The 24,647-nt window shown below is 47.1% G+C and overlaps 1 protein-coding gene across 7 annotated transcripts in view; it reads right to left on the bottom strand.

Moving 5' to 3' along the window:
- Positions 1-24,647, bottom strand: part of HIPK2 (homeodomain interacting protein kinase 2) — a 138,209-nt gene that overhangs the window by 97,290 nt on the left and 16,272 nt on the right. The gene's annotated exons all lie outside the window — the stretch shown is intronic.

The following is a 24,647-nucleotide window of genomic DNA, read 5'->3' as shown; positions in this document are numbered from 1 at the left end:
GTCTGCGTGTGGGAATTGTGCACAATGCTGGTCTGTGCTCAGGGACACTGGAGATGGGAGTTACACAACATGAGCCTCACTGTTTGCTCTCAGTTCCCCCAGATTTATAAAACTGCGTTCATCTATTCTTATTCACAGTGACAATAACATCAGTGGAAAATAAAGTATCACTGAGGCAGAGTTACTGAAGGATTCTGAGTAATATCCCACTGAAACAGAAAATGCTTCTATTCAGAAAAAAGGATGTGGTCTACAGAGAAGAGGACATCTAAGTGCTGACTTACTGCCCTCTCTGACTTACTGCCCTCTCTCCCTGCCCAGGGTAGGGATGGTACTGCTGGACTAAAAGTATTGTGAGCAGGGGACTCCTGGGGAAGGAGTCAGCACCTGGCAGGAGTTAAGAGCAGAAAGGCACAGCCTCCTTCACCCTTCTATCTGTCATCACTGTTTCTTTTTAATAAGCCAGAATGACTAGGGAAGAAAAAGACAATATGCTGAGCTGGCATGTTGCTGAATTATTAAGCACAAACATAACCTTGACTTGTTTTTCAACTTTTAAAAAGTTAGAAGTCGAATGAATGCTGCAGTCACAAAACCAGAACAAACTGCAGTGCACACAGAGATGACTTCTTTATGTGGAGACCTGAGAGTATCCAACACTTTCCTAAAAGAAGCCTGTAATCCAAGTGCTGCTCTTCAGAAGATTTTCTAGAGCTCATGTGCACACATACACAAACATGCATGCATAAACATACACACCCATACAGAAAAATATGAACATTAGTCCACACTTCCAAAGCTCAGTAGAACTGAGCATCAGGTCAAGCAAACACACCTAAACACACCCAACAGCCATTGCCCAGCAGCTCAAAGCGCAGGAACTGCTCAGAAGAGGGTTGCTTTGCTGAGCTAAAACCCACTGTATATAGCTACACAGAAGTAACCACCGAAGCAATAACTCCAATTGCTTCAACACCCCCACCTTCATTCCTGCCACAGTGACAGACTGACGAAGACAGGGCAGATGCAGAAGAAAACCCCTATGAGGACAGACACTTAGAGAAACCCTCACCCCTGCTGGAACAGGCAATGAAAAACCCACTAACCCTGCTCTAGCAATGAAGTCCTGCAAAACGCAGTGTGCCCTCCTTTGCAGACATGACCTCTGGCTTTAATGGGATTTCTGATGCTGTTCGCTGCCATTCGCATTAACTTCCCCCACCAACCTCCTTGGCAGCAATTTCCAAGGTCCCTGCAACTGGGTCCTCAGAACCCAGCCAGACCCCTGCCCCTCTAAGTGCTTTCTCTCCTCTCTCCTTTCCACAAGGCAATGATGCTGCCACGAATGCTGTAACATATGGCCTGGAGAGCCACAGCAATATTACTCAACTTGTCATCCTGGACACAAGTATCATATGTGAGGCAGCTGAAACTGTGTTTGTTTTTCCACTGATTAAGAAAAGTCACGGTGTTCCTCCTAGTAGAGTACCAACCTGCCTGGAGATTGAGGTTGGTCTGATGTACATTTTCCCCCTGGATGTGAATAATAAAGCAGATATAATTGGTAACATATTGTGGACCTACCAGAGGCGCAATTTATAGCTTTACGGCTTTCATACCATGGTGTGCTTAAGCAGTATCTCTTCATCCAAAGTAAAGACGGGAAAAAAAGACTGACACAGAACAAGGAGAGAGGTTCTTCTCACACACCCTAGCACTGAAGATAACACCAGACGACCCAGGCACCCCAATTTAAAGCCAGCGATGTGAAGCGTAGCAGCTGCAATTTCGTCAGCACCGCTCTAAAAATCAGGGTAATCACCACCATTAAGAGACAGACTTTCAACTGGTGCAAACTGGCAGGGCTCCAGTTCATATCAGCTGACGCTAAAAACAAGGTCAGCAGTCACTCAACATCGGCAATGTCAGATGGCTGCCTGTGCCCCTCGGTGAAATGAGTTGTTGTTAGGGACTGGTTTCCACATCAACAACCAGCCCCCTGCTGTCCCTGCAACACTGCTGGCAGCCTCAGCAGGGGGACTCAACAGGGGACAAACACTGACCCACCCTGGCACCCCAAAAATGGTAGGAGTGTAGAAAGTAGAGCCATCCTATGGCTAAAGGGAGGACTTGGGACTCTCCTGCTGCCATTTCCACCTTCCTCAGAGGTTGTGTCTCATTGTGACAGAAATATTTTTTTTTTACCCTGAAAAAAGAAGTATGAAATCTTCTTCCTTCCATCTAAAATGATTTTCTCACATTTGAGGTTTTAGGGGCACACATTGTAAGAGTAACTCGGCCAGCTCTCCAGCATAGGTTGATACCAAGAAATTACAGGCTGATTGACAGCTTGGTGATGGGAAAAGAAAGCTCCTGCAGCAAAGTAATTTTTATTGCAAATTTGCCTGTGCAGTGAATGGGAGAAAAACACAGCCCTAAATTTCCCGAGGACACTATCAAATTGTGCTGGTGGCATGTTCTTTTTTTCAGAAAGCATCTTTCCTTCATGGCAATAGCAGAAATAGTAATAAATGTGAATAAAAGTTGGTTTGTTACGGGTATCTGATTCCTCATTACAGCCTGTAATACAATTTACAACTCCAGCCTTTTAATTACATAAGCCAAAAGTAGCTTGCCACGACATCCATAAAGAAACAAGCCTGCAGTACTCGGGTTATCCATGCCAGCCAAGCCCTGTGACAGAGATGCCCCCTGAGCATTCTCCGGAGCCAGCAGGGATGCTCCTGGGGTCTTGTAAAGACAAAGAGGCCATAAGGCATGGAGGGATGGAAAACAGCCTGTTTCACTTGGGAAATATTCTTTTACTTTGCCACTCACAGGTCTGCCATAAAACATCCTATGTGAGGCTGTGCCTCCCTTCACTACAAAAAGATCCTAGCAGACACCCTTCCATGTTTTGCATGGGATGGTTGAAGGCTGGCATGTGGCTCCTCACCTTTTTGTTCTCCACCAGGAGCTCAGGCTTAGTTTCTGCCTTGGCAGGGGTGCAGGGCAGCTTTCTTCCACACCCTCAGTTAGTCAGCCAGGCTGCAGTCAGGATGCCACTACAGCTAAATACAAGTCCTGAAGAGTGCAGGTCTAATTTTTTATCACCCCTGTGCGTGCTGAGTCTCTGGGCTGGGAGCAGAATCAATGTTGGGCACCATGCATTAAATAAAATTGATAGTTCCTTTCTTTAATAATGAGGTTTAGTGTAGCCATTTAAAGCTCTCACACAACTGACAGTAACGGGATTTAATGGGGCCTTCCCTGTCCTTGATACGACTCACGTAACTCCCCGTAGCAACCACATGAGCTGAAGTATGTAGTGTGCAGCTAGGGGACAATGTTAAAACAGCCTGAATGGCTTTTATTAAAAGACTTGAGGTTGTTTTTTTCCTGAGAACTCCACCCACGCCAGCTTTCACTTGATAATAATTTAGCAGGTGCTATTTACAATTCAGATGGTCCTCTTCTGCATGCATACACAGATCACGCAACCGCCTCACTTGGATTTTCAACAGGTTTCAGGGAAGCAAATGAGGCAAAGTTGCCTATCCACCCACCTCACCCCAAAGGGCCAAAAATGCACTTTGGGGACTAAAGAAGGAACAGTTTGAAAGTCACTGATGTTTTCTCCTGCTTTACTCCCAGCACTTACTGCTCATTTATAAATGTGGCCTTTGTGGTGGCAAGAGACCAAGAGCCTGCCCTGTATTAAGTAGGCAGCAAGACCTTTTGCAGTACCTGCAGAGCTGCCAGTGCTCTGTAACCAGAGGCAGCTTGCTGACTGCTGCCAGAACGACAGTGCTTGCTTGAAAAATACTGTAGAAAGCCCATGGCATGTGTTCAGCATATAAATGATGCACATGAGACACTCCCGAAATAAGTATCTTCCACTTCTCCCTGGCGAGGCACAAGCCTGCTAACTCATACACACATAGGTTATGAAGGCAACATGAGAAGGGTATCTGCCAGGTATGGCTAAGGTATTGCACCTTCAAAAGAGCTATTGTCTCAAGCACAGCCCTCTTCTCTTCTTCACCATGGTCTCTGTGTGGCCCCTTTTGAGCCACTGTCATCAGTACCACCACACTATTGGAACCTACTTAAAATTTACATCCCTGGAGGCTACACAAATTCCTTCTCTTGTGCTACTGAATGTTTGGAGACAACCTCAAAGTGGAGCTCAGACCTCAACTGCTTCAGCTCCTTCCTGCTCCTGGTGAGCAGAAGATGTCAAAGGAGCCTTCGCTGCAGATCAAAATCTCCCTGCCTTCCTGCTCTGCTTTTCCTGTCCTGCCAGTAAAACTGTCTCATCCTAATTAGTAGTTTCCTAAATGCTTACGTAGTGCACAGCAGTTCTCAAAGATGTGACAGCCCATCCCCTGTACTGCTCCAGACCTGGCTTCACACAGCTCCAAGCTGCCACATTTGATCCACGTCCCACAGCCAGACAGAAAGCAAGCCTTTCCCATTCACAGAGTAGCCATGAACAAAACCAAATGATCAAAACCAAGCAACCATCTCCCTCCCTCTCATCCCCACCCAAAAAGCATATTCCCATTGCAGCACAACGGCTGGGGAACACTCATCACCATCACCTTCACACCTCATGTCCCCCTTCTACTCCAACTACACATCTTTCCTGCATTTGTAGTATCAACAACCACGCTCACTATTCCATTCACCACAGCATGACTTTCTTTTATGGGTAAGACAGAAGTTATCAAACCACGACCTCAGTCAGTACTGCTGGGCATGGAGGGGGTTTGGCAGCTACTCCCTATTATGGCCTGAGCAGGTTATTTTGGCATGTGGCTCAGGATACCGCTATCTCACCTCTGAAACCATCTTTATTCCCTTCTTCACTCTCCATTTTAACTCCATAAATCCAGGGCAACTTGCTTGTTGGGTACTGAAAGCTTTCTCAGCTGACCAGGGCAAAGAGGGCACAGCTAGGAAAACGCTGTGGAGAGCTTCTTCTGAGCTGTTCACACTGGTGAACAGGTCCATGTGCTTCAGGAAGCCTCTCTGCCACCCTGCATCAGCAGCTCAAGGGGAAAATGGGCTACCCAGAGCTCTGGCACACCCCGCACAGACTAAAGGAGGCAGCACTAACCACCCGGAGCTTTATCGATGGAGGACACAGAAGGATGTCTAACAAAAAGCTTTCCCGAAGAAATCCCTCTTTCAGTTTTCTTGGAGAGAGGTCCAGCAAAGCTGAGGCACATGCAGGGTGCCTGGCTGGGGCTGTGCTCCAGGCTGCCAGGGCACCCACAGGCAGCATCACATCTGCTTAAAGAGCAGCAGATCACAGTAACACCCTCAGCACCACTCAAAATGAGGCATGACACAGTAAGGCTCATCTAATGCCATGCTTAAATGAGCTCCTGAAGTGCTGGGAATGGCCAGAGGAGATGAGGAAAGCAAGCCATGAAGGAACATTTTGTGGCTTCTCCATCCTCAAGCCAGAATAGAGCCAGATGCACCTAAAAGTGGCTACTCAGATCAATACGCCAGGTAGGACTGTTTGGCAACAGCACATGAGTTCTGTCCACCCTCCTCCTTCTCATCATATGTCCTCCACAGACACGAAGTGAAATAACGAGTAACCACTGCATTTCTACACAACCTAGTTTCCTTTGGAGAGCTACACAATATATTCTCAGCAGTAAATATGAAACTGGCCACAGTCTGCCTTGTAGTCCAGGTTAGCACTTGTTTGGGTCCATACATTCTACCTCCAAACAGATCTGTAAGGGAGGAGACTCTAGGTTCGCCACAAGCTCCATTTCTGGCTGCTACTTGCTGCCAGAGTTGCATCCTGAAAGCAGAACTGAAAAAAGAAGGATCTCAGCATGGCTCTGCTTTCCAGGCAGCGTGGGTCAGACTCAGTTGAGTCACTCCAGTTTCCATCTCCTAAACAGAGGCTGACCGCAGTATCCCCAACTTACAGGGAAAACAGAGACTCCTGACCCCAGACTTCAGCGGCCACCCTACCTGGCCACCTGTGATCTTAGTTCCTGGGAAAAGGTGCCAGGGCCTCTGGAAAAGGGACTGAAATGAATCAGTGTTTCCCTCTGCTGCCCTGGCTGTGCCCCTCTCACCCATGCAGCACTGGCACTCTTGTGGCTTCCCACAACTGCCTAGTGGAAAGAGTATTTTGGTTTTTTCCACGACGGCTGCATCCCCACCTGGATCACTTCCCACCTGTAAATATTAGCTTTGTAATGCCAATGACTCCAACTGGCCCACAAGTGTGGTGAAACCACAGAGAATTGCTGGCACCTCACATACCTCACTCGTTAGAAGCAATTCTACTTGTGAAGGCAGGACACGGGCAAGGCTTGCTGGAGTCTCAAGCTGAGCCTCTCACTCCCACAGGATTTTCTCTCAAGTGTTTCACTTGCAACGAGGCCACTGCATGACATTCAGCCATTGCTTTGTTTACAAAATCTGAATCTCAGATCAAGCACTAGCTGGGCTGAAAAGGTCAGCTTGCCTGTTTGCAAAGTCCCTCCTTTAATTTCATTTCCATCAGGATGCAGACCTGTTGGAGAGAAACAACTCTCTAGTGAGGCCTGGATGAAATACACAGGATCTGAGCTGCAAAGGAAGATGAAGCTGCAAGGAGAAAGGTGGACACAGGAATCCACCAACAAAGAAAATCGAGACAGACCGATCTGATGAGCTCCCCACTATCCCAAAGCCATCTCCTTGTTTCAACAACATCTCCCTTTCAAATAAGAATAAACAACCACAGGATCTAAACTACTGTCATACACCGAGGGCTATGGGGTGCTTTGGGAAATTCAGTTCCTCAAGGAAACACATTTTGAGCATTAATTTTTAAACCCTGTTTTCCAGACTTTATCTTCCCCATTACTTAGGGCCAAAAAAAAAAAAAAAGGGATGGCCAAACAGTCAGGAACCTTTCGTGCTGTCACTCATGGCTTTTGTTTTGTATTCAAAAGTAAGGCCATAAACCCAGAAATATATGACATGAAACTGGCCATGGGCTGGGACCAGAATGGGCACAGTAGGACTGAACCACTTGTCCCAAACCAGGGACCATCGAGAAGACACAGGATCTGGGTGTGGACTCATCTCTCCTCCCAAACCCCCTCCTTAATTCAAAGGCTGCACCTAAGAATATCCCTGTAGAAACGAGCCACTTAACTGTCCTCTCCATCCCTTCAAGAGTAGTGAGTAGCTCACAGGAGACCCCGTGAGAGGGAGCTGCTACAGTCTCCATGAGAACATGGTGTGCTACTGGGCATATCCTTGGGAACCCCAGTGACTGCTAGAGCTCAGATGTTCCAATGATGGTTTGCTGTATTTAAAGTCATTCTGACCTCTGTCATACAAAACACAGGGTCATGCTCAGGTACAGCCAGAGAATGACCCATGAAGGCAATGAATCTTTTCTCCAAAAGAAATGAGTGATGCTGTCCCAAGTGATCCCACAGAAGCGCCTCTGGATACCTCCCTGCCCCACTGCTGGCTTGCTGCTGTGGCTGATGGTAGATGCCTCATCTCCCACTGTCCTGACAGCAACTTTCTTTTTAAGCAAGGTGTAATAGGACAGAGGCCAGTTCAGCACACAAAGAAGCCTGTTTGGCCAAGGAAGGACAAACTAGGTGGTGCAGGAAGCTCTTGCTAACACAGAAAGAAAACCTGATTTAGGCATGGGGATAAACTACATAAAGGATTTTAGAGTCTTGGAGAGTAAACATCCAGGAGCTCAGGAAAGGACATCTATTTGAGGAAGAAGGATATAAGGCTCTTGTGTGCAATGAAGAAGCTCAGGGACACCAGTAACTCCCCCTCAAAGCTCTAAAAGAAAAGAAATCAGAGCAAGGGAAGTCATTAAGAGAAAGGAAACAATAAAAACTTCCACCTGTATCAGCAAAACTCCCTGGCTACCATCCTTCTCTCCCTCAGGTTTCTCTTTGTGCAGGATATGATTATTTATTGACATATCTATTTACTCAGCTCTACAGTGCTTAACACCACGGCTGCTGGGCTGCTTATGCCAGCAAGACTAGAGCAAGACAGAAAAGGAGAGAAGCTGAACCCTGAATCTAGAACAATACATGCCAAATGCCTCCTGCAGTGCATGCTACCACTGTGACAGGCTAGAGACAGAGACCAAGCCTCAAAAGCAGGCTCTAGGCAGATAGAGCCCCACAGCCAGACTGGGCATATACGCTCCTCTTCAACCATGAAAGTGCAAGCAGGTGATAGCTTTGGTGGGCTGTAAAGTCAAACCTTGGTGTAACTTTGCTCCAGATTGCTCGGTGCTTTCAAGACCCTGAAGAGCACCCTGCAGACACACCGGCACCTGAGCACACCTCACTCTTTGCTACCAGTAACTGCCGTGTGGCACTCATGGGTACAGCAAAATTACTGAAACCAAACCTACAGAATCAAAAGTCCACATTAGAAAGCATAGATGAATATAGATGACAGGCTAGCTAAAGGGGCTGTCAGGCCTCCTTCTCATTCATGATCCTATGTTTGTGAACAGGCATGTCGCTATGCACTTCCAGCAGCATGCTGCCACTTGCCCCATCTCTTCCATAAGCATCTGCTTGGTGCTATTACAGCTGTTTTGCAGCCATGTCCTTTCAACTCAGAAGACTTGACTCTTTCCTTTTCCTGCAGCAATGAAATTAAGAGGCTTCAGACCAGATATAGTAGGACAATGAGTTCAGAATCATAAGCATGCCAGTGATATCACAGCTAAGCTGCCCACTGACACACCTATGGGTTTTGACTAATGATGAAAAGGAACTCTGGCCAAAATGAGTCATGGGAAAAGAAGAGTATCTGGGAAAATAAGCTCTGTACAATTTTCTCACAAGGAGCAAATACACCACTGTTTCCACAAGATCCAGAAAAAACTAATTAGCAACAACTTCTTGTCAGATCACAAAGAGCTTTCAGTAGGGGTCGGAGAACACTGGTTGTCTTAGCTTTGTCTAAGACAGGAATGACCAGAGACAAAAATGTCCTGGGGTGGGTCTACAGCTGTTGCTAGAACACTTGTGAGAATCCCAGTAAATGATGAGAAGGGGAACTGCCAAAAAACCCCAAACCAGCTAGCGGAATTTAGTATCAAAAGTCCTGTGAACTTTCACCAGACTTTATGCACCAAAACTCACAGAGAACTTTCCAATATCCATATGGATGAAGAGTAAGAAGAGACTGGAAACTAAATTCAGCAGAAGAACAGTAACTGAGGAAAAAACTTCAGTGGAAAGAGGCAAGTTTAACACCCTGTATAAGTACCCAATTAATTCACTGTTTGCAGCACTCTTTTGTGGACACACTCCTTGGGTTCAGTTATTTTTCGTATCTCAAAATAGTCACGCTTCCCTCTTCAGTCCTTCCTGGGCTCATGGGAGACTGAAATGAGTCACCAGAGGACCAGCTGAGTCATCCAGCCAAAGCTTGGAAAGCGATGCAAAATTGGTCATCACATCCACAACTAAATCGTGGATGACGGCAGCCCTCCTAGCAACCAACCATGCATTAGGCAAAAAGGGTTGGAGACCACTGCCACTATGAGCCATTATTTTAAGCCAGACAGAAGGTGGCCTTAAATGACATTAGCATAATGCAAAACAAGTGCTGACCACTCGTTCTGCATCTGACACAAAGCCTTTCTCCATTCAGTTTCCCTATCCCAGTCGCATTAAGTAAAAGGAAGTTCCTTAACTTAGAAATGGCCATCTCCATCTTCCAGATGGGCTATTTCTAGCCAATTTTCCAACTTCAATAAACCAAAGCCCTAATTCATTCGATTTCTTTAGAGGACCATCAAATCTTAACAAAACCTGTTCCAATATGCAATCTCCCTCAGGACAAAATAGCTATGACCTTTTAAGAACACAAGTCCGTATTTCATAGAATTATAGAATGGTTTGGGTTAGAAGGGACCTTAAAGCTCATCCAGTTCCAACCCCCTGCCATGGGCAGGGACACCTTCCACTAGAACAGGTTGCTCAGTCCCATCCAACCTGGCCTTGAACACTGCCAGGGATGGGGCAGCTGCAGCTTCTCTGGGCAACCTGTGCCAGGGCCTCACCGCTCTCATGGTAGGTAACTTCTTCCTCATATCTAACCTGAGGAACCTTAATTTAACCTTTCATTTTTATGTCTATTATCTTCACAGCAAAACAAAGTGGGGCAACTGCTTTTGGGCACGGGACGTGTATTCACCTAAAAGGCTTTTCATGGTGATTATAAGTTTAGTGAGTGAATTCAGGACAGTGGAGGACTGTTACACCTGTCCAGAGGAGTTTGGCATGCTCTGAGCAGATGCAACACTCCTCTCACCTATGCCAAGCAGCAGCAAATGGCACTGAGGGATGGCACACCAGAGATGGCACCAAACAGGTTTTCATGAAACTGCTCTAAATTTCCCAACTAATGATGTCACTCCTATTTTGTCTTGGTCCTTCCCTCCAGCTCCTCCTGTGTTTCAGCAAGGTCACGATGCATCCACCACTCCCAGTCCTCTGCACCTTCTTGCCTTTTTCTTTTGCCAAAAGAAAAGAAAACCAAAGGAAGAGCTGAGAGGTTCAGATGGGCATCAGTGAACAAAGAACCAAACAAGCCAGAGTGGCACTGAAGCCTTAGAGAAGACGGACATCAAACAGAAGCAGGTGTAACTGAACATTCAGTCTTTTAAAGACTCAATGGTAGAGACTCCAAGCTGTTCAAATAAAATGATAACTTACTCCATGGTCTGCAGAGGCAGAAAATAAATATGAAACTGGATCTTGGCAGTACCAGTAGATCCCAAAACCGACCTTCCTGCTTTATGCTCTGCCTGCTCCAAGGAACGTGCTATTCCTGGAGTAGTTTTATAAAATAAAGCCCAAGCAAGCATACTCAGGTCCTCTTTACTTCCTAAAGCCAACGCAAGCAGCTTGCTTAAGTGGCCCTCCCACTCCCTCCGGGTCCTGGCCCCTGCTAACAACCCCGCACTGGCACCATGGGCTGCCCTGATACTAACCACAAGCAGTACAGCAACCACAGTGTGCAGCTCAGCACACATGAGCTACAATAAACTTGTCAGACTGCAAAAGACATGAATCATATGGATTGCCATGACAGCAACAAGGAGTGTACAGCCCTGCTAAAACAAACAAACAAACAAACAAAAAAAAATCCTAAGACATCCCAAAACATAGATGTAGATAAACAGACACTCTCCTGAGGCTGCCATTACAGCTATGCTACAGGGCTTGCCTGAAAAATATATACTGTCCTGACTTGTGACACTTCAGAAATGCATCAGCATGGGTGTAGTGGGGAGCCAGGAGAAAGCAGGAATAACACGCAGCCTCTTCTCACTGAGAACTTGGACCCTGACCAAGTAGATGCCTGGGTTGCCTGGAATGCTGGAAGTGAGAGAAAACACCTGTAGCAAAGGCTGCTCTATCTGTCACCGATAGATGTGGATGCAGAGCATGCCCAGGGTATATTAGAAAACATATCCCTGGTGCGCTTAGTCAGCTGGAGGTGCAGCTCCTCTCACACCAGCAGGGAAGTTATGCTGGAAAAAAAGCAATGCCTTTTCCTGCTGAAAGTCCTCCTGGAGTCCTTGGCACAGCTATGAGACTGAAGCAAGGAAATAATGCTACAAGTGCATCTGAGGGGTTTCTATGCTGCCTTTACCCTTTAGGCAGCCTCCAGAGTGCATGAGATGACTACTCCATCCATGCTTGCAGGCCACCAGGACACACCATTTTGACAATTAACCTGTCATTAAATACTAGACTTCGGATGTATTTTTAACTCGCACCACTGCAATACAGTCAATGGGGTTTTACCATTCTGTTTCCCCTCCTGCTCTTTAATGATCTCACTGTGTCACCTACCAAGCCATTGTCCTTCAAAAACCTGCAGACATGCCTCACCTAACCAGCAACTGCAGTCCTGTAACCCAAGAGATGAATCAGGCAGACAAAAGCAAAGGGGAAAGGCATAAGGCCAATATCTTTGCTTTTGCCGCAGGATTCAGGCCAGAGACTTGAGCTTTTCCAGGTCAAGAGAGTGTCTGCATCAGAAAATAATCTATAAAATCTTTATTTAACTGTTCCCTTAGGGCAGCAGGCTAGACCCTCACACCACAGGCACGTGGGCCTGCGTCTCAGTTTAAGCGCGTGAACTGTCTTAACTGACTTCAGCAGGACAACTCATGCATTGAAAGCTAACCACATATGTAAGCATTAGCAGGATCAGGGCATTAGTCATCTTCCCTTGTTTTCTGCAAATCACCAAATTTGTGGATACAGTTCAGGTACTGGAATCATACTTGAATCTAAATTAAACCCCTCTCCCACACTCTCCCTCTTTTAAAAGTAATTTTCTACTGGTTTGGGGGTTGGAACTAGATGATCTTGAGGTCCTTTCCAACCCAAACCATTCTATGATTCTATGGTTAAGTATGCGGTCTGTGGCTGACTTCAAAAGAAATCCTGGGGATATCCAGCACCCATGCCCACCCCAGAAGCTGCATGCTCTCACAAGACCTACTCAGGCATTCCTGTGTGAGGGTGGCTGTTTCTCATGTAAGTCACGTATTAATGCAATTTGGAAAAAAAACCCCACCAAACTTAACCCCATTCAATCACATCACCTTCCACCTTTACACTGAAACCCAGAGGTTATAATTACACCCAGGAGCAGGACCAAATTAAAACAACCGCTGCTGCTGCCTTGTACTCTTTTTCGGAAAGAAAGGTGATCCCTTCTACCGCGCCTTATGTGCTCTGTCTAACTCAGAACAGGACTGGCTGGCAGGCAAAAGGGCAAAGAGTAGATTTTCATGAGGTCAGATATGGAAGTGAGGTCATTTTCAGAGGTCAGAAATGGAGTAGCGCATCCCATGTTCTAACATGTACCAGATCTTTGGAGGGGAGCATTATCTTCACTACCCTGGTTCTGCTGCCCAGGACTTCTTCAAGTTGTAGCACCCCAGGAGCAATGCGGAGGGAAGCAGGAGGGAGGATGTGGGCACTTCATGGGTTAAGACACTTTCCACCCTTTAGTAAAGGTTATTTAGAAAGTAGCACACTGTGACAAAGCCAACACCCAGCAGTTTGGGTGTGAAACACCAGAGGCTCTGACAACAGACTGATGCGTCACAGTGAACCCCCAAGTTGACCATGTCTGAGCCCTTTGCTCGCACTGCTCGATGCAGTGTTTCAGAGAAGACAAGCCCCCCTTTCCCCCAAAATCCCTTCTCCAAAGCAACTCAGTCTTTCCCTCACCAGGGTTATGGGAGACAGGACACTGGTGGTGATCCACACTAAGCATAGGTACAACCTGGAGGTGACCAAAGACTTGTACCAGTGGTTGCCCCTGTGTGCAGGCACACATTGCATAAAGAAGACCTAGGGACTACGGTCCCCTCATTCCTCCCTCACAGGGCCCTCAGCTGGAGCAGAATCACCAGTTCTGCCCCAGCATCTTCTCCAGGGTTTCACCAGGGCTGAGAGATCTCAACTCACGGTTACAAACTGCAAGCTGCCAGCTAAAAGGCATGCCTCCTTTCAGAGGAGTGAACAGCAGGGAATGTGAAAAGCATTTGCTATTAAAAGAAAAAGAAACAAAAAAGAGAAAGAAAGAGAAACTTCATTGCTTGCTAAACTGCCTAATGCTTGAACAACTGTAATAACCAGCCAGTTATCACAGACCAATGTTTGTCTTGACAAACCCTTCTAAAAATTCACATGCAGAAGAAGGGGAAATACTGCTAGGACTTTAGTTATCAGCTTCTCAGGGGACACCACAAATAATAAGCTGTTCCCTCCCCAAAGTACCCTAATGGCATCCTAGCTTCACAAAAAATGATGCTTGAATATATTTTCTGAAATATAAACTTGCCATGCACAGTCAAAATTAAGAAGAAATATAGGGCATTTTTAAGAGAAGCTCCATGGGGAAAAGCAACTGTGAAATAGCCAAACATCAATTATGAAAACCACATCAAGAAGAGGCTCTTGTGCACAGGGTTTAGGGATTTGATGAAAATGTGCATCCTGGCTTGACTCACAATGTAGGCACAGAATGTGCAACTTTTCTCAACTTGTATAGCTCAGTGAGTGCGTTCCTTCCTCTGCTGAACTGTAACCCTTTAAAGTCAGTGTATCTATACAATGTTCTAGCATCTCATAGCTCTTTGCTCTCCACTCCAAACTCCTGTGCATCATCGGAGTGACCAGCTTACTCCCATCCTAACTTAGTGCAGAAGAAACAGACAATACTACTGTGACACGGGGAAACTTCTGCTGAAGTCATCCAGTAGCTTGCTCATCGGTGGCATGATCGTGATTTTTACTTCAAACCTTCAATCAGAGCCTCCTCCCCCCCAGCTACTGCCCACATAGAACTCTGAACTAGTAACAGGCTTTAGGCAACGTTACTTCCTTCTATCTGAGGAAACACATACGGGTAGAAAAGCAAAATAAAAGAAAGTTAACAAAAGCAGAGGGGTTTGGGGGTGATTCTGCCTGTGAGTTGTGGTTCGATCATTTTCCCAAGATTAACGCATGACATTCTCATGCATGTCCCACAAGGCAGGACCCAGGAGAGGGAGCATACAGAACTGTGAGTAGCCAGGGTAAGACCAGGAAACACCCTCCCACAAGACCCACAGCAAAAAGCAATGGGATGATCTTGTGCTTCTTTAAAAGTCTGTTGTTCTGTGGCATTGCTATTTAATGGTTCACAGCACCGTTATTGATAAACAGCATTAACTGAACAGTTGTCACAAGGGGGGGGGGGGGAAGACACAAGTTTCTTTGCCTTTTCCTCCATTCCTGACTCTATCTCAAGCGTCACACATGCTCTTACAAGCAATGCCTGGATGCAAGGCTTCATTATGAATTTTCCTCTCTGACGACGGATCACACCAGAATTTTCCCTGCCTCTTCTTTCAGGAGCAATGGCCGTTTATTATTCCTCGTGCCCGCTCCACATGATAGAAAACTATGCAGAAAACAGGAAAAGGTGAAAGCACGGCTATTTAAAGCCGCAAATCAAGAACGCAAGGCTTAGGAAACCTCAGCTTTGTGACTGCCTGTGCAACCTTCCTTCGTCCCTCTTTCCTGCCTGTGTACTATGGCAGAGCTGTTAATCACATAATCACAGGCTATTTTTCTACAGGACCTTGGCCTCACCCAGTACAGCAGGATACACGGAGCTCACCTAGCAAGCAGCTAGTCACTATTTCATCTTCTCTGCACTGTTCGAGGTGTGGCCCCAAGCCTTGTTTACCAGGTACCTGCCATACTCTGCTCTGCAGACAGAATTAGTAATTTACTCATGGGCTTTCCTACAGTATGCATCATTAGAGTAACTGAATGTTTCACAAACAGAAAGGAATGTATTTTCACAATGCCCTCATAAAGTAAGACACTGTATTATCCATATGTCATGGGCAGGGAATTGAGGCACAGAGAGATTAACATGAAAAGCTTCCACTAATTTTAAATGCCTAATTGAAACTCTTAGGACCAAATCTTTCAGAGATTTGTTTTGGCTGCTGAGGAGGTGGTGACAACAGGGATTTTTAAGGCTTAAAACTTGGCCAAGTTTGGGCTGATGATCTTGGAGACAGCAGAAGTGGTGCCTCTGACATAGATACCACGCAAATTTTATTGGGTTGTTAAGATGGCGAAATGCTTTCTTACCTCTTTGTACATTTGTTCAATTTAACATGCACCAAAAAAGTCAACAGGGGTCCTAAAGAGCCATTTTCTAAATACACATTCTGAGGCAGGTAGCTGGGATGGAAGTTTTTTGCCCAGAGAGTTTAAGTTTGGTAAAGGTGTGAATAACCAAATAGAGGGTCTAAAAATGGGGCAGCTCCTGGACGGCCTCCATAGCAGGCTGTTCCCACGAAATACACTTTTCTTTCTCTTGGGTGATATTATCCAACTGCTGAAGAAATCACACAGGCCAGATGTTACACTAACTGAACCAAGCCAAACTTAAATGGAACCTGTAACTTAAGCTTTCTTTCATATCCTGGTTCTGCTCAGATAAATAAGATTAATTTATTGTTAATCTTAACACACAACAAAGTCTTGTTACTCAATTACACATAGCAGCTTTTGCTTAGAGCATGTCTCTCCTGTTCCCTCTGAAAGAGAAAGCAAGGTAAGTGTCAGGCAGTATAGGCAGCACTGGTCATAAGCTGGATATAGAACTGGCAGATGGACAGTACTAAGAGATAGTGGATCTTGCATTGGTACAAACTGATCCTTCCCCTGATTATTTACAGAGAGATTCACAAAATCCTGAAGAAAAGGTCCATCTGAAAATTTCAGGCAGTGATTTATCTGTGTTGACACCAGGAAAGAAAGACAGACAGACAAAAAGACAACAGGGGTGGCAGGAAATAAATCCACCAGTTGCTGCGCCAAGCCTTTCTGAGAGTAATGAAGTATTTTAGAGACACTTTTGTAGAAGCATAAACCCCAACCTTGCAACTGTCCACCAGCACACAGGACTCAGGGGGAAAACAGAGTGAGACAATGTGGGAGTTGGTAGGATAACTGGGTCCTCCATCACCTTGCGAAGATGCAAGGACAATGTTGGGATAACTCCCACCGATTCCCCTTTGCAACCCAAGCTGTATTCCTGGCAAAATAAACTGTTCCTCCCCTAGACACACACCACACACAGAGATGAACACAGACCCAGTTTCTCTGTCCCGCACTGAAAACTCTTGCCATACATCCCTGCTCTTCAGCTAGTGATGTCTCCTGACTGCACTAACACTGACTAATTTAGTATTTTTAATTACAGAGGGATTTACAGCACTGCACTACAGTGCTCTTTTATTATACCCACTGCTCCTACTGGATCTGGGTACACTCTACTTACAAAGTTGCACATTAGACAAATTACACTACACATTAAGTAAATCTCTCTCTAGAAACAGGATTAGATGGAGAGGCAAATCTTCCTCATTCCTAGAGTATAAATTAATATTTCCAAAATCAATATGAAGAGCTGCAAATCAATGAAAAAAAAAAAAAAACCAACCAAAAATCCCCAACCAAACAACCAAAAAATGAAAAAAAAGATTTTAACATTTTCCACAATGAATCAAATTTATATAGGAGATGCATTCTTTTCCTCCGAGTTCACTTAATAAATAAAACAGCTGGTCCGAGGAATCAGGTCAATCAGTGTCTGGAAAAAAGCCCCATTAAAGCTGCTATATAACCTAGTTTTTCAAGCTGCATAAGGCATCCTAATATTGAAGGGGCAGAAGTCCATGCAGAGACAGGCTCAGCTTCTGGCCCCTCAAGGTTATGGAGGATATTCACCACAAAAGATAGCAGTAAGAGAGGTATATTGCAAACATGTAAGGAGCCAGGCTCTGAAGGAGCACAACAAAGACGACATGATACATCCAGACCTATACATTAAATATGGCTAGTGATCTTGGGCACCTAAGTTGAGATCATCCAATACAGGGAGATGGTAAAGCACCGTATTTTCACATATGCTCAGATCCCCTCAAGGCTAGCCTACCTCTGCTGCCACAGTGGGTGACAGCACTCCATGGCTGCAAGCTCGCATCCCTCCCATGCCACGAGAGGATGAATCCAGCAGTACCCAAAGCCCTAAGTGTGCTACATGAATACAGAGCCTATCCCACTGCAAGCAGAAGACCCCCCACAGCACCAGCCTTCCTCCTCCTGCGTTGCACATGGCTGTTGTCGTGATGCCCACGCCTTGGTCATCTTGGAAAATGTAGTCTTTTATTTATATGTTTGAAAATGCTTTGCCAAGGATATCACAATCCACACCCTGAAAGTAGACAGAAGAAAGTAAAGTGACTTGCTCAAGCTTAAAGTGCAGTACAGCAGCAGAACTGGGAAATGAAACCTCTTGACCCACAACCCTAGGTTTTAGCTTCTTAAATAAGGATTCACTTTCCTCATTAAAAAACTAAAAATGGGAAGAGAGGGAGGAATATGCTATAGACACAATGAACTTGCCCCTCAGAGGGCTAATGACCTGATATACTTTTTTCCTTCTCGCCTCTATTTCCCCTGATACTCTAACTTCAAGGACTATCCTTCTTTAATGGTCTACTTTAACCAAGGGTGTTGGCTCAATATCCTTTTCCCAACCACCTGAAGCCAGAGACCATCTTTCCCAGACAGGAGATTACCTTCTTGCTTTCAGGCTCTCTGGCTGTCCTCACAACACCCTGGACTGAGACTACTCCTCTTTCTGGATCATGCTGAGGGACACCGAAGTCCTATCTGCTGGTCTCAGCCTGCAGTACGTAGCAGCCTGTAAGGGTACCCTGGAGGTAAAACCTGGTTGTTCTCTATTAATTTCTCATTTCAAGAATGGCTCCAGGGAAGGGAGGGAGATATAGGTCAGAGACTTTGGGGGCTGATTAGTAACTCTGTACATCTTCCTTTTTTGCTCTCCCTCCCCCCTCTCATTTTTTTCTCCCTTCCAAATTCAGAAACAGAGGGTTTTCCCTCTGTATTTCTCATTTACTCCTCGAACATCATCAGCATTAGTCAGCAAACTCCTGTTATTTCCTCCACGAGCCCAAGACACTTGCAGAGTGACTAACCCTTCCCTCCTCACACTCTGGCTTCAACAGTTGCATGTTTTCTTCCCTGAGAAAAATGGGTCTCTGCATTGGCACATGTGCAGTACTCCCCTGTGGTCACTGCCACATATGCTCCCACTGCCACGTGCCTGCAAACACCATGGCACTTTATGCTGAAGAGCCAGGAGGTGATGGCAGGGCCTGCATTCAGGTCACTTCTTCACCCACCATCACAGCAGCAGCGTCCCTCAGGATGGCAAGCAGTTGGCTACTGCCCCAAGCACAGGCATGTGGAGAACACAATGGAGGAAGCACGAAGCAACCCCGATTCTCTTCGCAGCCCTGCCAGTAACCTGGTCTGTTGGGTCACATCACCTCCACATGCCTGTGTTAGCCTTTCCTTCCCAGGACCAAGAGTGTCTGCCCTCATGGAGGCACCTGGTACCTCATGCAACATGCAGAAAGTCTCCGCCAGGCTTCCGAGGCATGAACGCAGGGTGAGTAAAAACCCAGCTCCTCGTGACTCAAGGCCCCCTCATCAGAGCACGACAGAAGGCTCCTCCTGGCCAGGTGGGCTTGCACAAGGTGTCCACCCACAGCCACGCTCACGGGGGACCTCGCATGCAACTCACACTCACATAGGCATGCCCACAGACCTGCCCACACTTCGCTCTTGGCGTCGTGCTGGAGTTTGTTGTGTTCACCTCTCAGGGTGATGCCCAAAGCGCACAGAGCACTGTCCCCTATGCCTGGCATGCAAAGAGGACGCCTTGCCCCCAGGCTACTGCAGGTGCTACCTGCTGCCAGCCATAAGCCATAATGGGAATGCCCCACATCCACAGCAGGGCACATCAGTAAGGATCAGAGGGAAGGCTGGCCAACTTGGTGCCGGAGAACTCCATTCCTTGTTTAGCCTTGACATGCTCACCCCAGCAGGGACCCCACTCCCACCGCTGTTACCTCTGTCCCCATTGTAGGAGAGCCTTCTGCATCGCTGTGTAGGGAGGCATGAAAATAAACCACCGGCTCCAGTGCCACACTCCCTCCTGGCAGATCTGTTTCTCTCTTCTTAACTGTTTCCAAGTGCCTGGCTGTTTTATAATCCCCACTGAGCATTCCCTTAACTCCTTCCTCACTAAGCCCTTCCACCCTCCCTCGCCCGCTTTCTCTTAAAAGGCAGAAAACGCCAAGGCGAGGTAGGGGGTACAGAAAGCGAAGGAGGGGGCCTGAATCAAGGAAGGAACAACTGAATCAAACTGCACGTATAACAGAACAAGCAAATTAGTCATTTCCCCAGCCTTCTCTTCTGCAGACAAACTGACTCTTCTATTAAGATAGGGTTTTTTGTGGACATTTGTGTACCTCAGAAGCTTACTTCTTTGCTAATCTCCTCCTGCGTTTTCATACCATGAGGTCACAGGCTTCTGCTGGTAGCACACTTTTTAATCACACAGCAGCTTGCCCTTTGAGGTCTGAACTGAAATCGCTTCCTTAGCTCACAAGCAAATACGAGTTGATGGCTTCACGCCCAGTGTCACCATCAACCCATTTATGCCTAACGCAAAATCCAAGGATCGAGCACAGGTATCGCTTCTGAGACAAGGGCAAAGGATGTCAGCTGTCACTGAGAGGGCTGTGTGGAGGAGCTTGGGTAGAGGGACACAGCCTCCCTGCTTCCGAGATGTGGGACACTGCAATTGCCCTGAAGCGTACTGGTGAGAGCCGCACGTGCTATGGGTGCTGTGTGTTGCACGTGTGTGTGCCCACACGTCAGTGAGTGCCAGTGGCGGGGGAGATGGAGTTACCTGGCCTGAGACATTTTAGGAGACCAACCAGGATAACTACGGCGTGCTGCAGGCCGCTGTGTGCCAAGGTATGCTGGCAGCACGGCGCAGGGCGGGACAAGCACAGCGACCCAGCAGCTTTGGGTTTCATAACTGTGATTACGTGCAAAGCAACGCCACAGAACACTCCGGTGCGTACGCTGCTCCTGTGAGAGCATGAATAAAGAACACGGTGCGGGGAAAGCCACGGCTTTCACACATCCCCTCTCAGGTGGGAACGCCACACTTGGCTGCTGCTGCTGGCTGGATGCTGCTCTTTCCTCAAAGCCTATGGCTGCTGCTTCCAGCGTCTCGAGGTAACCCCTGACAGCTTATGCTCGAAAGTTTGCCAAGGTATCTTTTTCCCTGACAAATGAGCTATTCTGTCACACAAGGCTGGGCCATGGGGCTCTTGGAAATGGTTCTGCTGATGTTCAAAGGGAGCAGCTTGCTGTGCAGAGGAGTGGCAGAGTTAATAGTACTAGGATCAGCACACGCTCCTACCTGCCATCTGCCTTCAGCTCAGACAGGCCTTCTGCTAAACAGCCAACGCTGCGGCCTGGGCTGGGCTGGGGCCGCTGCAGTGAGCAGCAACTCAGTGACATGAAAGCCTGCTTGGGTTAGTTTAAGATAAAGAGCACAGGAATCCTGTATAGTGCTGGTACTGACTCAGTCCAGGGATTTCATGGGGGCATTTAAGCCTGGTTTTCCAAAGTCTTTTGCACAGGTGGGTGTTTTTGTGCAAGCTTAGACCAGCCCCATGAACTGATCTCAGAAACAGGGGCCTCTGAAACAGCTACGTTTTCTTCTTTGGTCACAGTACAAAGTAGGGATAAATAAAGCTTTAACTACATCACTCCCCTGTAAAGTTTAACTCCTTCACAGGTATAAAGCTCTGCAGGAAACACAGGAAAGTCCGCTGGTCCCTGTGGACTTCTTTTAAGCACTGGCCACTGCCGGCATGTCCCAGCAGAAGCTGCTTGGCTCTGCTTCCGCACATCCCGACTGACAGATGCCTCAAGAGCTTTCCCTTTCTCTTTTCCTTCTTTTTTTTCTTTCATTTTTAGTAGCGGAAGAGTTGCTTAAGGCTTGTGGATGACCTCAAAGTACCAAAGTGCTGACCTGCCACTGAACCCTGAGCCTGCCAATGCATGAAGAGCAGCACTTGGTCCCCTTGTAGGCCCATAACAAAATGCTGAGGTTCTCTCCAACATTGTACTATTCTGCAGTGATATCCTACAGCAATTTAAAAGACTGCTGTGGCTGATCTCCAGACCCAGGAGGGGACAAGCAGAGGAAGCAGCAAAAGGGTGCTGGTCTGGAAGAGGTACAGGGAGCTGGGATGAGCACAACCTGCCAGCTCCAAAAGTGAAAGGAATGGAGAGGCCCCTCCTTCCACAGACAGAGGAAGGGAAAAAGACAGATGAGTGAAAAGTCTGGACTTAATAATGAAAAACAATAGCTCATAATTTATTTTCATATCCCCTCGCTAATGCTGGAATAATGCTAACAGTGGAATTCCTATGGCATGCATGTCATGCCTGCAAATACCAAGTGAATTACTTCTCAGCTAAGCTATGGGCTATGGCACTGAGCAGCACATTCGTTACAAGCGACTGGATGATGAACAACAGTTCCCAAATTCCTCCTTCACAATGCTACTTGCATTAGTTGTAATTTAATGAGAGAGCGAGAGAGAAAGTTTTGGCTCAAACCACTGAAATAATACTGCCTGCCGCTGCTTCCCACTGGGTTTTGTATTAACTCACACTACCACCACTACCTCCACCTCCTCCATTTTCACACCTATCCTCAGGTGCTAAAAGTGGTGTCATGAAACCCATCAGCATGGCAAGACAGTATTCCAGGAAGCCCCCAAGCACATGCATTCCTTCTGGCTGAAAGGCAGGAGAGGACACAGAACTCTCCCTCTCCTCAGCCAACAGTAACAGGAGGGCCAGAGCAGCCAGTGTCTCATGGACAAGCCTCCAACTCTACAGTTTTTTCCTCCTAGACAGAGTGCAGGTGAAAAACACTGCACTGGCAGCTCTGGAAACAGAGCACCAAGGGCACACAGCCTGACACATCTCAGTGCAGAGCTCCCACCATGCACCCTTGCCACCATGGTCCTCCTGACTGATTCTCAGAGGAAGCCACAGCAGGGTAGCCCAGCCTCGCAGGCTGTCTTAGCCCATTTGTTGCCCTTTTTAATGATTCTGAGATCTGGTAAGCAGCCAATAAATGTGTACAAAACCTTTGCTATGGGTAAGGCCTTCAGCAGCATAAGTGTGCCATCACTACTGATCCCCAGGTGAATCTGGGAACCGCTGCCATGGCTGCCTCCTCATGAACTCTCGGGTAGGTCTGTACCTAGGTTGGAAAAGACCTTTAAGATCATCAAGCCCGACCTTTACCCCAGGACTGCCAAGGCCACCACTAAACCATGTCACTCAGGGCCCCATCTACATGGTTTTTGAACACTTCCAGGGACGGTGATTCCACCACTGCCATGGGCAGCCTGTGCCAATGCCTGACTACCCTCTCTGTGAAGAAATAGTTCCTAGTATCAAATCTAAACGTCCCTTGGCACAGCTCGAGGCTGTTACCTCTTGTCTCACCACTTGTTACTTGGGAAAAGAGACTCACACCCACCTCACTACAACCTCCTTTCAGGTAGCTGTAGAGAGCGATAAGGTTCCCCCTGAGCCTTCTCTTCTCCAGACTAAACAACCCCAGTTCCCTCAGCTGTTCCTCATTACACTTGTGCTCCAGACCCTTCACCAGTTCTGTTGCCCTTCTCTGGACCTGCTCCAGCACCCCTCTTGCAGTGAGGGGCCCAGAACCGAACACAGTGTTGGAGGCACAGCCTCACCAGTACCCAGACAAACCAGGGACAGCCTCTTCAGAGAGGCAGAGGCAACTTGCAGGTTTCTGCCCTGGAAGGAGCCAGCCAGCATCACCTCCCACTCCTGCAGCAGCCTTGCCACAGAGCCCACTCCCCTTTGCATGACAGGACATTTAACCACCAGATGACCCTACACATAAGGTTCATGCCTGAAACATGACTCAGTGTGTGGGGTCTCATGTGTTGGGCCAGAAGAAAGTTGAGAGGTCTGATCGGAGCAGCAGACCTACCAGTAAGAGGCTGCAAGTATCATTACTGTTCTCCTAGTGTACTCAGTCTCTTCAGTGTTCCCCACCAACAGTGCATAAATGGCAAACATCCATGGATTCCTACTCCATGGAGCATCCAAAATCCCCCTTATTCCTTTTATGTCACATGTAATTTGGAAGTCCCTCACCCAAGATATATTTTGTGTTGTTTTGAAAAAAGGAATCCAAACTAAACTTACATGTTTCTGAAACGAAGGTACAGACAGGGGAAGGCAAAACACCTTACGACTGGAACCCATGTTTTTGTGCAAATGGGACCTAGGATTTACAGTTACCTTCCAGCCTTCCAGCATGTGCTACAGTCTTAGCTTTGGCTTAAGAAACATCTGTTTTCCTGTAAAGGTTGACAAACACCAGTGACCCTTTCTCCAGTGTCCTGGCTGAAGTCCCACAGACCTGATGTGGGGGAGAAAGGTGGGCAGAATGCCACAGGATGCTCCTAGGGACATCCGCACACATGGGTCTGTATAGGCACATAGGTACACGTGTGCTGGGAAAGTGATACAGCAGGCACAGTGCTGGAGGCCATCCTCAGAAGTGATCCACAGATCTGCCCCTTGCCAAAATCCCCCTCCCAAACCCAGGCACAGCATCACACGCTCTGTGGCTTTCCTAAAACTACAGATGTGTTTTAAGCAGTGACAGGACTCTGAAAGAAATGAAAGTATCCAATGTAGAAGTGACCCTATGTGAATGCAACAACAGTTGTTGCAATAAATTAACCAGGATCACAGACACAGAAACATGAAGGCACAGCGTGCCTCAGCCTGCTGTGACTACCTGTGTGCTGAACAGCTCACCCACTCCAGCAGTGTGGGGAGCCCAGCATCCCCCTGAGGGACACGAGATAAAAGGGATCCCTGTGCAGAGAGCAAGCATGGGGAGGAGGGGATCCAGGCACGACAGAGGCCCACAGCAGTGGGTACACGGCCTTTAGGAGCTCAGCACAGGGGTGGTGTTATCTGCTACCAGCCGCAAGCTGAGCCTGCTGCCCACAAGGAGAAGCAGTGACCAGGCAGCGGCAAGACTATAGG

This window comes from Lathamus discolor, chromosome 1 (assembly GCF_037157495.1).
Source record: "Lathamus discolor isolate bLatDis1 chromosome 1, bLatDis1.hap1, whole genome shotgun sequence".
NCBI classification, from domain to species: Eukaryota; Metazoa; Chordata; class Aves; order Psittaciformes; family Psittacidae; genus Lathamus; species Lathamus discolor.
This window is presented reverse-complemented; position numbering and strand designations above follow the sequence as displayed.